Raw genomic sequence first — 12,865 nt, 5'->3', positions numbered from 1 at the left:
GAAGATAAAATGCAGGAACTCAACCAAGCCCTTATCACGAATGGGTTTGGTAAAGTTAGAAGTGATCAAGTCACCAAACATCATCAAGACTGGGAGAATTTATGTAAACAAGAGGAAATTTTTTGGAGGCATAAGTTTTTGGAGAGAAAAATCTAGAGTTCAATGGCTAAAAGAAGGAGAGAGAAACACTAGATTTTTCCATAGATCCACCATGGCAAACAGAGCTCATAATAGGATCTCTTCGATCAAGGACGAGGGAGGAAATCTTCTTATTTCCCATGAGGAAATAGAAGCTGTGTTAGTTCAGCACTTTCGAGGTATAGCAAAGGAAACCATTTTAGATAGAGGGCATTTCATCAGGGACTTAACAAGACAGATACCTAGGCTGGTGTCTAGAGAGGATAATTTCAACCTTAATAAACCAATGACTGAAGAGGAGGTTAGTGAGGTCATCAAAGAAATGAAAAATGGTAAAGCGCCAGGCCCTGATGGTTTCAATGTGGATTTCTTTAAAGCTTGCTGGAATATTGTTAACAGGACATTCTGAATGTAGTGGAAGATTTTAGGACGAAAAAAACTATTTTGAAGGTGCTCAATACCTCCTTCATCTCCTTGATCCCTAAACAGGACAATGCTCAAACTCCAGATAGGTTTAGACCCATAGCTTTGTGCAACATGGTATACAAGATAATATCCAAGGTTGTGGCCAATAGACTCAAACCTCTTCTTCCCACACTAGTTTCTGTGGAACAATCTGGTTATGTGGAAGGCAGATAAATTCTTAATAACATCATTCAAGCACATGAGGTGGTTCACTCATTGACTAGAAATAGGAAGGTTGGAATGATCATGCAATTGGACCTAGCCAAAGCTTATGATAAGTTGAATTGGATCTATATCAGGAAGGTTCTTATTGCTTTTGGGTTTGATCATAACTAGGTTAGATGGGTCATGGCCCTAGTAACTTCTTCCAGCTTTTCAATATTGGTTAATGGTTCTCCCACTGAGACTTTTATTCCTTCAAGAGGCCTCAGGCAGGGAGACCCGCTCTCTCCCTTTCTCTTCATCCTCATGATGGAAGGACTTGGTCGGTCTATCAAGCATGCAAAAGAAGTTGGTAAGATTAAGGGTCTCCAACTTTCTAAGAATGGACAGGCCTTGACTCATCAACAATTTGTTGATGATACCATGCTACAGGGAATCCCTACGGTCAAAGAAGCTCTTGCATATAAACAAATCCTGAGTGACTTTGCCATGGCTATAGGTATGGAAGTTAATCTCTCCAAATCTAAGATTTTTTTCTTTAATACCAATATTGTTATTCAGAGGAATATCTCTAGAATTCTGGGCTTTCAAAGGGATGTCCTCCCCTCAAAATTTTTGGGAGTTCCTCTAACTGCTAAACCTTTGCACAAGAGCATTTGGGAGCCAGTGATTAATAAAATTCACGATAAAATCAGGAAATGGACTATTAGATATTTAAACTTGGTTGGTAGGTTGGTGCTTACAAAGGTTGTTCTTCAATCGATCCGAGTTTTCATGCTATCAGCACTCCCAACACCAAAGGGAGCCTTGCAACAATTCAGAACCATCCAAAGAGACTTTCTTTGGGGTAAGGGGGAGGAAAGAAGGAAATGGGCCTTGGTAGCTTGGAAAAAAATCTGCAAACCCAAAAATGATGGGGGTCTTGGATTGGATGATCCAGAGATTCTAAGCAAGGTTTTAGGGGAAAAATTATGGTGGCGGTGGGTAAAAGACCCAAAGGTTCAGTGGACTGGTATCTAGAAAGAAAAATATGCCAAAACTTGGCAAAACAATGATCACATAAGGATGTTTGGAAGTATAAAGGGCTCACACATCTGGAATAAGGCCTAGGAGAACAGAGGCCTAGTACAAAACAACAACTTCTGGGAAATTAGAGAGGGAGATCTAGCTTTATTTTGGGAGGATAAATGGTAGCAAGAACCTATATTGTTAAAAGAGGACTTTTTGGACCTCAAGAAAGAGAGAAACCCAAAGGGTTATCTAAAGTAAAATATTTTTGGGATCAAACCAATAGTACAGGAAAATGGAGAACCTGGAGGAATATTGAGTACAGGGATGACAGCCCCTTGAAAGCAAAAGCAGAGGCACTTATGAAAATGTTGGAACAAAGGAAGATTTTAATGATGGGGGGCATGACCAACTTAGATGGGGCAACAACAATGAGGGTACCTTTAATCTTAAGGAGGCAAAACACATTCTCCTTGATCTGGATTCCCATGTTCCGAATAGGATTTGGCAGAACCTATGGAGGCATCAAGGTTGGATGAAGATTAAATTATTCATGTGGCTGGTTCATCATAAGAAAATTTTGACTTGGGATAACATTCAGAAGAGGGGTGTTCTGGGGCCTTCTAGATGCCAGCTCTGTGAAGCCCAAGAGGAAACAATGGAGCACCTTCTCAATAGTTTCATTTTCACCTCCAGGTTGTGGGATATTTTTGCCACCATTTTCCAACAGACCGACAGGGACAAAGGGAGTATTATCAATACCCTAAATAATTGGAGATGAAACTTTTCTGATTATGAAATTCTTGGCTCAGCTTGGGCTCTTACACCAAGCTTCATTATATGGAATGTCTGGAAAGAAAGGAACAATAGAATCTTCAAAAATGAAAAGAGTCCCTCCCGACGCCTTTTTGAGCAGATCTTAAAACAACTTAAGGAGACAATTGGCACCACGGTGTGAAATCCCCCTAAGAATCCTCCTTCAAAAGCTAATATGTTGATTCTCCATCAGCTGGGTATGTCGGGGCTTATTCCTCAGGGCCTAGATAGGAAGGTAATGAAAATGGATACTGAGCAGGATTTCTGGCATCCTCCCCCTCAGGGTTTATTGAAATACATCATTGATGGGGCTTCAAAAGGAAACCCAGTTACTGTTGGCTTTGTAGGGGTGTTAAGGGATGAAGATGGAAGTATTTGTTTCATCTTCCATTGCCATTTAGGAAGAGCCACTAAAAATATGGCGGAATTAATGGCTCTGGAGCAATGTTTATATTTCCTGGAGTAGGATAACCCCCAAAATGTGAATGTCGAAGATGATTCTGAGTTAATCATTAACTCAATCAAAAGAATAAGCTGTGGCATGGCGCCAAAAAAAGTCTCAAAACGCTGGAGGCTGATCCAGGTCTTTCAACGGATTCAGCTTCACCTCCAGTGCCTTCGTATAGTAAGTTTTAACCATGTGCAAAGAACGGCCAATAAATTGGCAGATATTCTAGCCAATCAAGGAGTGATCTATTTTGAAAGTAGGGTCGTGATGGGTTGGCAAGAGATGCCTCAGAATAGATTAAAGGCACATTGTCACAACAAGGCGGATGAAGACAGGATGGTGTTTCAAAACAGAGCCATGGAGGCGGGGTCTAGATGACTTGGATTCATTATGAATTGTTGTTTTTTTCACAGACTGGTCTTTTGTGGGATGCAAGCCACTGTCGGCCTCCACAACCTTGGTAAGTACAAACACGGAGGCTCCAAGTGGAAGCTGCTCGACAAAATCTGTTTATCAGAGGGTGGGCCGGATGGATGGAGTATCTTCTTACATTGCTTCAAGTACAGGAGTAGAGGGGAGGGTGCGAGGGGCTGGAATCCTGGCTTTCTTGGTGGCCTTAACACCCCCAGTTTTCTTTCTATGGACGTAAAACCGCTCTCGTGGTGGTATATGGTTCATCCCAGGCCTTTCAAGTGGGAAGCAGTTTTTCCGAAATGGAAGCGATTCCACTCATCAAGCTACACGTGGCCAAGGGGAAGGATTAATTACCGCCCTCATTGCGCGCTGTTGTTCAGTGCTATAGACCCATGCGATATGATCCTCAGCCGTCAGATTAAGCAAGGCGGATCTACGGTCAGGAACGATCGAGCATGTAGGTGGGTCCAGGTCGTTAAGTTTCGTGCTACTACGCACTACAAAATCTTCCACTTCCGTTGGATTGGGCGTGGAAATTCGACAGTTGAGATTAAGGATGCAAGTCTGGATGAGGAATATATTCCATGCTCGTTTCGTTTCATGGTGGGAATCCATGATTCTCACACGTTCTACAAGTTTGTGGGATATTCCCCCATTCGGACCAAAAACCCTTTTATATTGTTTCCTTTTTCCTCTTCGGGTCCGATTCTAAATTTAAAGTGTGTGCTTGTTGTTGGCCCGAGTTGAATCTCGTCCGTAGGTTTTCTGGGGGAAGATCATACGGCCTCAGCATGGTCTGTCTTTTGAGGGGACCTGAGCTGAATAGTTTTTCCTTGGTCCACAGTTCCTCGTGGACTAGTGTATTTCATGTAATTTCTTTTCCGATTTAATGAATTAGAAGGTACGACTCCTGCTTCAGCAAAAAAAATAAGGTATAAGGTCACAGGTTGCATGTGAGGAAGAATGAAAGGAAAATAATGGAAAATGAAGAAAATAGAGGCCTCATTAATAAAAAGGCTTTTAAAGATCACTTGGTAACCTTTTCTCAGTTCAAGTTCAGAGCTTTCTTATTATTCACTCTCTCTCTTACTCTTGGTCACTTGGCACTCTAGATTTGGATCAAGAAAGGAAGAGCAAGGAAAGTGAAAGGAAGGAAAGAAAGGATCAAGGAAAGGAGATAAGGATCAAGCAACTTCAACAAGAATACTTGCAAGTGACCTTTTTCATATGTGATTTCCTAGATGGTTTAGACATGCATGGATTTTCATGTTGGTGTATGGTTCTCTTGTTATCTATGTCATGGTTTTGTCAGGTTCTGAAAGTGATTTTCAACCTAGCCTTTCCTCTTTCCAGATTCCATGTTATGTTGGGATTTTTATCTCAGTTTTAAGCTTTGGTTTTCCAGATGGATTGTGTAATCCAAGGTGGAGGTGGTCTCTCATTTCATTCCCAAATGCCTATGAATCCCTTGACTATTTTTGGTGAGATACATGGTAAAGCCTGAGGGAAAAGCCTCCATTTAGGACCTAGTGATCCATGTTTGGATTGTGGTAAATACTAAGAGATTGGTTTCATTTTATGGCCTACTGATCTGGGATTAGATTGATGTAAGTTCTAAGATACAAGGGGATGAAAAACTTCTCAAGGCTAGTGATGGATTCCAGATGAAATTCCAAGTTTGGTTCAATTGTGATTGGAGCATCGGTTTTGGTGTGATCACAGTTTGATGAGGGTGGAGGTGGTTTAACCTCTCGATTCCCTTGGTTTTTCATGGATGGGTTGTGTTATGAGATCCCACATTCATGCTTGCAATATGGCATGGTGTTGCCTGGTTGAAAGAAATATTTGGTTCAGCCATGTATATGGTCCAGTGGTACGTGGAAGTCCCAAACCTAGTCGGACTTGAGTATAATTAATAAAATCTAAGTTCTCTTACATTTTCACTGGTTTATATGTGAATTTAATGGCTATCACATCTCTGATATTTATATGGTTTTATGAGGGTAATATGCATGGTTAAATAACTGGTTCATATCATGGTTATTTCATGCATTTACCTGTAATTGTTAAATGGATGGGTGCAAGACCTGATTGATGATATAATAGCTCAATGGACAAGGAGGTGATCCTTCTAGTTATGTTTCATAAGTTATTTCAATCATTTATGCTCTGCCTTGTATCCTAGACCTATAGGTTGCATTGATGCCAAGTGTTTGACATAATGTTAGTCCCGGTTGGGGATGCTCAGGCCTAGTCCTGAGGTTGATTTTTTATCTGTTTATATTTCATCACGTCTTTTATTGATTATGAAGGTTATAAAAAATTATGGGCATAGGTTGGGATTGTGGGCTAGAAAAGTGGCTCAAATATTGGGGACGCTAGTACAGGTCTACTGGAAAAAGTCCAAGGACATTGGCACACATGCCTATCAAAGTGACTAAGGCTTTTGGTTGTTGTCTTGCATACAGCCTGAGAGAAACCAGTGGTTGAATTGCTTAAATCATCCGTGGGCCTCAGGGACAAGATGTATGAGTTTCTAACATGTCTCTTAAGGGTGGTGTTGCTAATGTGGATGGGTTTATTTGATATGTTCTTATAAGAAGAGCTTCGGCATAAATCACATATAGAAAGACCTTTGTCGACGCGTTTCGAGCCAGCAAGTGTGGCTCATCGTCAGGACAAGTTGAAGAAACAGATCCAGCTTTGCGTGTTAAATAGTATGAGCAGGGCCTCCAACAGCTATCTAGATTAACGGCCAGCTTTGACTTAGGGACAGTCAAAAAGTCAAATTGATTATTTCAAGGAAGATAGTAATGACCATACCTATATATAAATATATAATTATATAAATGAAATAATTTAAGAAGGGGTTTACTTTAATAATTAGTTAAAATGTATAATTTAATAATTAATTTTTTATTTTATTTTTTTTAAATGGTACAACACTTTTTTGAAGGAGAGGGGCATGTTGGGTCCCTATAATACTAGTGATTACCCCATTACTATTGTAGTTATACCCTTTATTTATATTTTTGTGCCCCTATTACCCCCATATTGTTATTTCTGTGCCCCATAGAATCCCTCAATTGTTATTTTTGTGGCTTTATATTATTATTGTTAGGTCGGCTGGATTATATTGTGACTGCTTAGACTCCTATATATAGAAAGGAGGTTTTGTCATTCGTATCATCCAAGAATTGTTCATTTATGTAATGTAAATGAGGTTTCCCCCTCAAAGAGGCTGAATTCTAAGGTGCGGATCTCTCTTTTCTATCTTTTTGTGAGCTGGTTTAATAACATTTGGTATCAGAGCTTTGGATTCTAGGGTTTCGCTGCTCTAAACAGGTCATCGTGGAATTTTCGCTATAACTTATTTTTTGTAATGTTTCAGAAGTTGCAAAAAAAACCCATTTGAGAAGAAATCATGATCAACCTTGGGTCCGAATTTCAGAGCTTTTTGCGCGATATTTGCTGAGATATGATCTGAAGAAGTTGGTCTTTTTGCAGACTCCTGAATTACATTCAAAACAGGTGACCTGGGGAAAATTGTCATAACTTTCTCTCTGGGGATCGGATTGAAATTTCATAAGAAGGTGCAGAAATAGGACGGACTGTAGTTTCTTGTATACGTGTTTCAGATTCAAAGGTTAAAACAGTGACTCGTGGCACGTCGTACAAGTTTGCTCTACTGAACTAGTCTAAAAGCAAGTCACTGTGGGAGATTTCACATAACTCTTCCTTGGAGAATCCATTTTGGGTCAGACTTATGGCATTGGAAAGAGGACACAGAAGGATACTACAGGTCACAATTTCAGAACTGGATGATCCGAAATTACAGAGATACATCAGATTCAATATCAGGCTTCTATAAAGTGAAAAAAAGGTGTGTAGGTTTTTTTTTAATTTTTGTGTAAGCTTGGTTTAACGGAATTCAAAGGGCATAGTAAAGCATTATTATCGGTAACTGATGCCCCGAGAAAAGAAAATGCAAACACCTAGTAAGGAACCTGAAAGCTCTAGTATGACTCATGAAGAAGAGGAAGAAATGCTACATGATATATCAAAATTACAAGAACAATTGCAACACATGTCACGCTCACAAAAGCTAACAGAAGCTAAGATAAGTGGCATGGAATCTAAGATAAATGGCGTGGAATCTAAGATAAATGGCGTGGAAGCTAAGATGGATGATTTGAAGATAGAAAAGAGAGATCCACGCCTTAGAATTCAGCCTCTTCGAGGGGGCAACCTCCTTTACATTACATAAATGAACAATTCTTGGATGATACAAATGACAATGATCCAGGTGGATATTGGTGGCCACCTGCCAGGTCCACCTGGACCCCCAACATTGTCTTTCTCAGCATTTTCAGTTTCCTTAATTGTAGCACAGTTTACTATTTTTAGCAGTTTTTCGGGTCCTGAACTTCCGGAGCCATTTTGAGGCCCTAAACGACGTTTTTTTGGAATTCTGGGGCAACCGAGCCCTATGTTGCCTCCCAAAGTGGTAGTACTCGGATAGATCTTTCTAACGAGCTATCGTACGCGTCAAACGGAGATCGTATGCCAAAGTTACGACCCCGGGAAATTGATGTACCAATTTACCCAAACGGGGCCCACAATTTGGCGTTTCATCTTCTAGGGTTAGGTTTCGGTATGTGAAGGGTTTTCCATTGTTTCTCAACAATAAATAGGCCTTCGAGCCTCATTGTAATACAGTGCAGAACAGTTCAGAGGCATGTAGCCATCACATCTCTTCTCAGAGATAAGCTACCATCGCCCTAGCTAGTTTATTGCCATTTCTGTTTGTAAGCATATGTCAGTATTTTCCATTAATGAAATGAAGTATTATTTCCGCTGCATCTTTGTGTATATGGTTATCTCTGTAATTTGTTGCGTTCCTGTTTAAATCTGGATCAGTGGTATCAGAGCGGTCTGCTTTTTCTCTGTTTTTCTTTGCATGTCCCCAACAAGGTCGGGATATAAGGAGTTAGGGCTTGAACTGGTTGAACCTTTGCAAGACCAACCTCGCAAATCCCGACGGCCTCCCATGGCGGACGAGAAGAAAGACGAGGGGGCAGGAGATCCCATCAAAATCTTGCTCGAAGAAGCGCTCGAGCGACAACGGAACGCGATGATGGACAGCTTTGCGCAGATCCTTCAGCGGCTACCCAGAAGCGGCGCATCGGCTTCCAGCAGCTCCTCTGGAAACGCCACACCCTTTAAGGTACAAGTTAATTTTGAAATCCCCATATTCGAGGGTCAGATAGACGCCGATGCCGTAGATAAATGGTTAAATCTGCTAGAGGGTTATTTTTCTGTTCATGAATTTTCGAGTCGGGAAAAGATTGTTTTTGCTCTTCTCAAAGCAGCCCCCCACGTCAAGGACTGGTGGGAAACCTACTGCGAGCAGAAGGATGAAAGTACTGGCTCACTATTTTCAGCCGCACCCACCTGGGATTCGTTCCGGGATGCCATCAAGGAGCAGTACTACCCTGTCGGAAGCTATGAGGATGAATACATAAAGTGGACCACGCTGCGGCAGGGAAGGGACCAAGATGTGCCGGAGTTCACCAATATTTTCCATACCCTTCGCACAAAGTTGGGTATCAAGGATTCGGAGCAACATTTGATACTCAAATACCGTGGCTGCCTGCACAAGTACATCCAGGAAGAAATACAGTTCCTAAACATCCCCTCGCTCGGCGCAGCATACCGGTATGCCGTCAAAGTCGAGCAGAAGTTTAAACAAAAGAAGCGAGACTTTGGATCTGCGAATCCAAAGCAGGGGAAAGGTGCCCCTAAACCACAGAACAAAGGACAAAGCCAAGGCAGGACAGCCCAAGACAACCAGCTGAAGCTGCAAGTAAAGAGCAACGCCGCGAAGCCGAGAAAGGACACTGGAAAATGGTGCGAGTTCCATAAGAGCTCCACTCACAACACAAGTGAGTGTCGGGCCAAACAGTCACTGGTGGCTGACATAAAGGTTTCAGAATCAGATGCATGTTCCGACTCTGAGTCAGAACCCGATAAGGGGTATGAAAAAGGGAAGCAGATCATTGATGCGGATCCCAGCGCCACTATTGCTACCGCAAAGATCCAGAAAAATGAACCCGAAGATCCAGAGGAGGAGGAGCGTCTCTTCCACTCCCAGATGTGGGTCAAGGGCTCCCCGATACAGTTCATTGTTGATAGCGGGAGTCAAAAGAACCTCATTTCGGCAGAGGTCGTGAAGCGGTTGGGCTTACCGACCACAGCACATCCACAACCATACACCATTGGGTGGCTTTACCAAGGGCGAGATCTTCGCGTGAGCCAGCAGTGTCGCCTTCCATACAACATCAAGCCCTTCACGGATGAGGTATTGTGTGACATTGCTCCCCTTGAAGTTTGTGATGTATTACTAGGACAACCATACTTGTGGAAGCGACATGTTGTGTATGAATCAAGGCCCCGTGCTGTTATTATTACATTGGGAAATAAGTTGTTCAGGATCCCAGAGGTACCACCACCTGCCGCCATCTCTTTGATTACTGCAAAACAATGCAGTAAGATCATTTCCAAAACCAGGAAATTTGTTTTCCTGATGATACGCCCTCAAGGGAAGAAGAAGACAGTGGCCGCGGCCTCCAAACGAGGTCCCTCTGCACGGCAGCTACAAATGGACAAGATTGTGGAGGAGTACAAAGACATCTTCACCTCCCCGGCAGGGGTTCCTCTGCACTGTCAAGTCAAGCACTCCATTGATCTGACCCCAGGTGCGCCGCTACCCAATGGACCAATTTATCGGCGCTCCGTTCTGGAGAACAATGAAATCAAGAGGCAGATTCAGGAGCTCCTACAGAAAGGTCACATCCGTCCGAGTTCTTCGCCCTGTGGGAGCCCGATAGTGTTGGTACAGAAGAAGGATGGGACGTGGAGACTCTGTATTGACTATCGGGCGCTGAACAAGATCACTGTCCGTAATAGGTACCCGATCCCGCGGATTGATGACCTCCTAGACCAACTAAAGGGGACGAAATATTTCAGCAAGATCGATCTGAAGTCAGGATATCACCAGGTACCAATTGAACCCTCAGATGTGTGGAAGACTGCCTTCAAATCCAAGGAGGGCCTCTTCGAATGGTTGGTCATGCCTTTCGGATTGACGAATGCTCCTGCAACCTTTATGAGGCTAATGGATGACATCTTGCGGCCATTCACCAACTCCTTTGTAGTAGTATACTTGGATGACATTCTGATCTTCAGCCAGAGTTGGGAAGAGCACCTCCACCACATCCGACAGGTTCTCCAAACACTGCGGCAACACAAGCTATGTGCCAATTTGGAGAAATGCACTTTTGGCATGACCGAGGTCCAGTATCTGGGATACATCATTGATGAACAGGGGGTGCATGTCGATCCAGCCAAGGTCCAAGTCATTCGGGATTGGCCCTCTCCAACCACTCTAACAGAGCTCCGCAGCTTTCTAGGTCTTGCCAACTTCTACCGCAGGTTTGTGTTGGGATTTTCTCATATTTCTTGGCCCTTGAGTCAAGTCACCAAGGGCGGGGCGAAAGCAAAATTCTTTTGGTCTGAATCTCAACAAAAGGCATTCAGGGAGTTGAAGGATCGCCTCTGCACGGCACCAGTGCTCGCGTTACCAGATTTACAACAACCATTTGAGGTCGAGACAGATGCCTCTGACTATGCTATTGGGGCAGTCCTTACTCAACATGGACATCCAGTGGCATATCACAGTGAAACACTTTCAGACACAGTCCGGAAGTACCCCACTTATGATAAAGAGATGTATTCCATTGTACAGGCCTGCCGACAATGGAAGCATTACATTTTGGGGAAGGAAACGGTCATCCACACAGACCACCGACCTCTGCAATTCATACAGACCCAAGGGAAATTGCAGAATGATCGCCATCAGAAGTGGTCTACATACCTGCAACAGTTTCACTTGAATATCAAGTATAAAAAGGGCAGCACCAATAATGTTGCAGATTGCCTCAGTCGACCACCGATCATGGCGCTAACCACCGTGCTCAACTCTTGCGGGCACGAGACTTCTGATTGGCCACTTCTCTACAAAAGCGACCCAGAATTCGGCCACACATACCAGACACTCTTGGAGGGTCGGCAGGTTGCAGATTTTCACCTCCAGGATGCCCTATTATGCCACCTCGGTCACCTTTGTGTTCCTTCAAGCGAGCGTGCCAAGATGATTTGGGAAGCACACTACAGTCGGGCTGCTGGGCATTTCGGGGTCGAGAAAACAGTGGCAGTACTGCAAAACTATTTCTATTGGCCGAATCTTCGACAGGATGTTGGGAAGTACATCCGATCATGTACTGCCTGTGCCATTGCCAAACCGACCATTAAGAAGCAAGGCCTCTATACCCCGTTGCCTACCCCTAGTCGACCTTGGGAATCCATCTCCATGGATTACATGTCAGGCCTTCCTTCCACTAAGCATGGAAATGACTGTGTTTTTGTGGTCGTCGACAGGTTCTCGAAGATGGCCATTATGATGGCCTGCAAGAAGAATATCACAGCAGAAGCCACTGCTAAACTCTTCTTTGAACGAGTGTGGGTGCACTTTGGGATCCCACAGTCTATCATCTCAGATCGGGACAGTCGGTTTCTCAGCACATTTTGGTCCAGTCTCTGGTCAATGCTGGACACCAAACTCACGAAGTCCACAGCCTTCCATCCTCAAACTGATGGCCAGACAGACGTTGTCAACAGGATGATTGTGCACATTCTGCGCATGTATAACTCAAAGCATCCACGCACATGGGACGAGAGCCTCCCCTATGTTCAGCACAGCTACAACCGAGCTCTTCACAGCTCCACTGGCCATAGCCCTTTTCAGGTGGGTTTAGGATTCCAGCCACTATGCCCCATTGATGTGGCCATGCCACTTGCAGCTACTCACATGAATTCAGCTCATGTCCAGTCCGAAACAGATAAGGCCACCAGCTTCATTGAGCGCATCCAACATATTCGCCAGCAGGTCCATGACATTCTTGAGAAATCAAATGCCAAGTACAAGCAGCGACATGATCAACACTGGGTGCCACACAAGTTTCAGGTGGGCGACAAAGTCTGGTTGCATTTGCAAAAGGAACGCCTTACTGGAGCCTATCGGAAATTGAGACCACTTCGATATGGTCCTTACACCATTACTAAGGCTATGGGAGACAATGCATTTGAGCTCAGCATTCCCCCATTCCTTGGCCTGCACCCAGTGTTCAATGTGGACCACCTTCGGCCATACTTTCCACCATTGCTAGACACATCCGACATTGCAGAACAGCTCAAACCCACAGAATTAAATCCAGATTGCATGGAACAAGCTGCAACTGATCGGATCATGGACACACAGATCAAGAACACTCGCCAACAGCATATCCAACTGTA

Source organism: Pinus tabuliformis, chromosome 5_2 (assembly GCF_031772625.1).
Source record: "Pinus tabuliformis cultivar Carrire ecotype Pingquan chromosome 5_2, CPIR1, whole genome shotgun sequence".
Lineage (NCBI taxonomy): Eukaryota > Viridiplantae > Streptophyta > Pinopsida > Pinales > Pinaceae > Pinus > Pinus tabuliformis.
The sequence above is the reverse complement of the archived record's forward strand: the minus strand, read 5'-3'. Positions refer to the sequence as shown.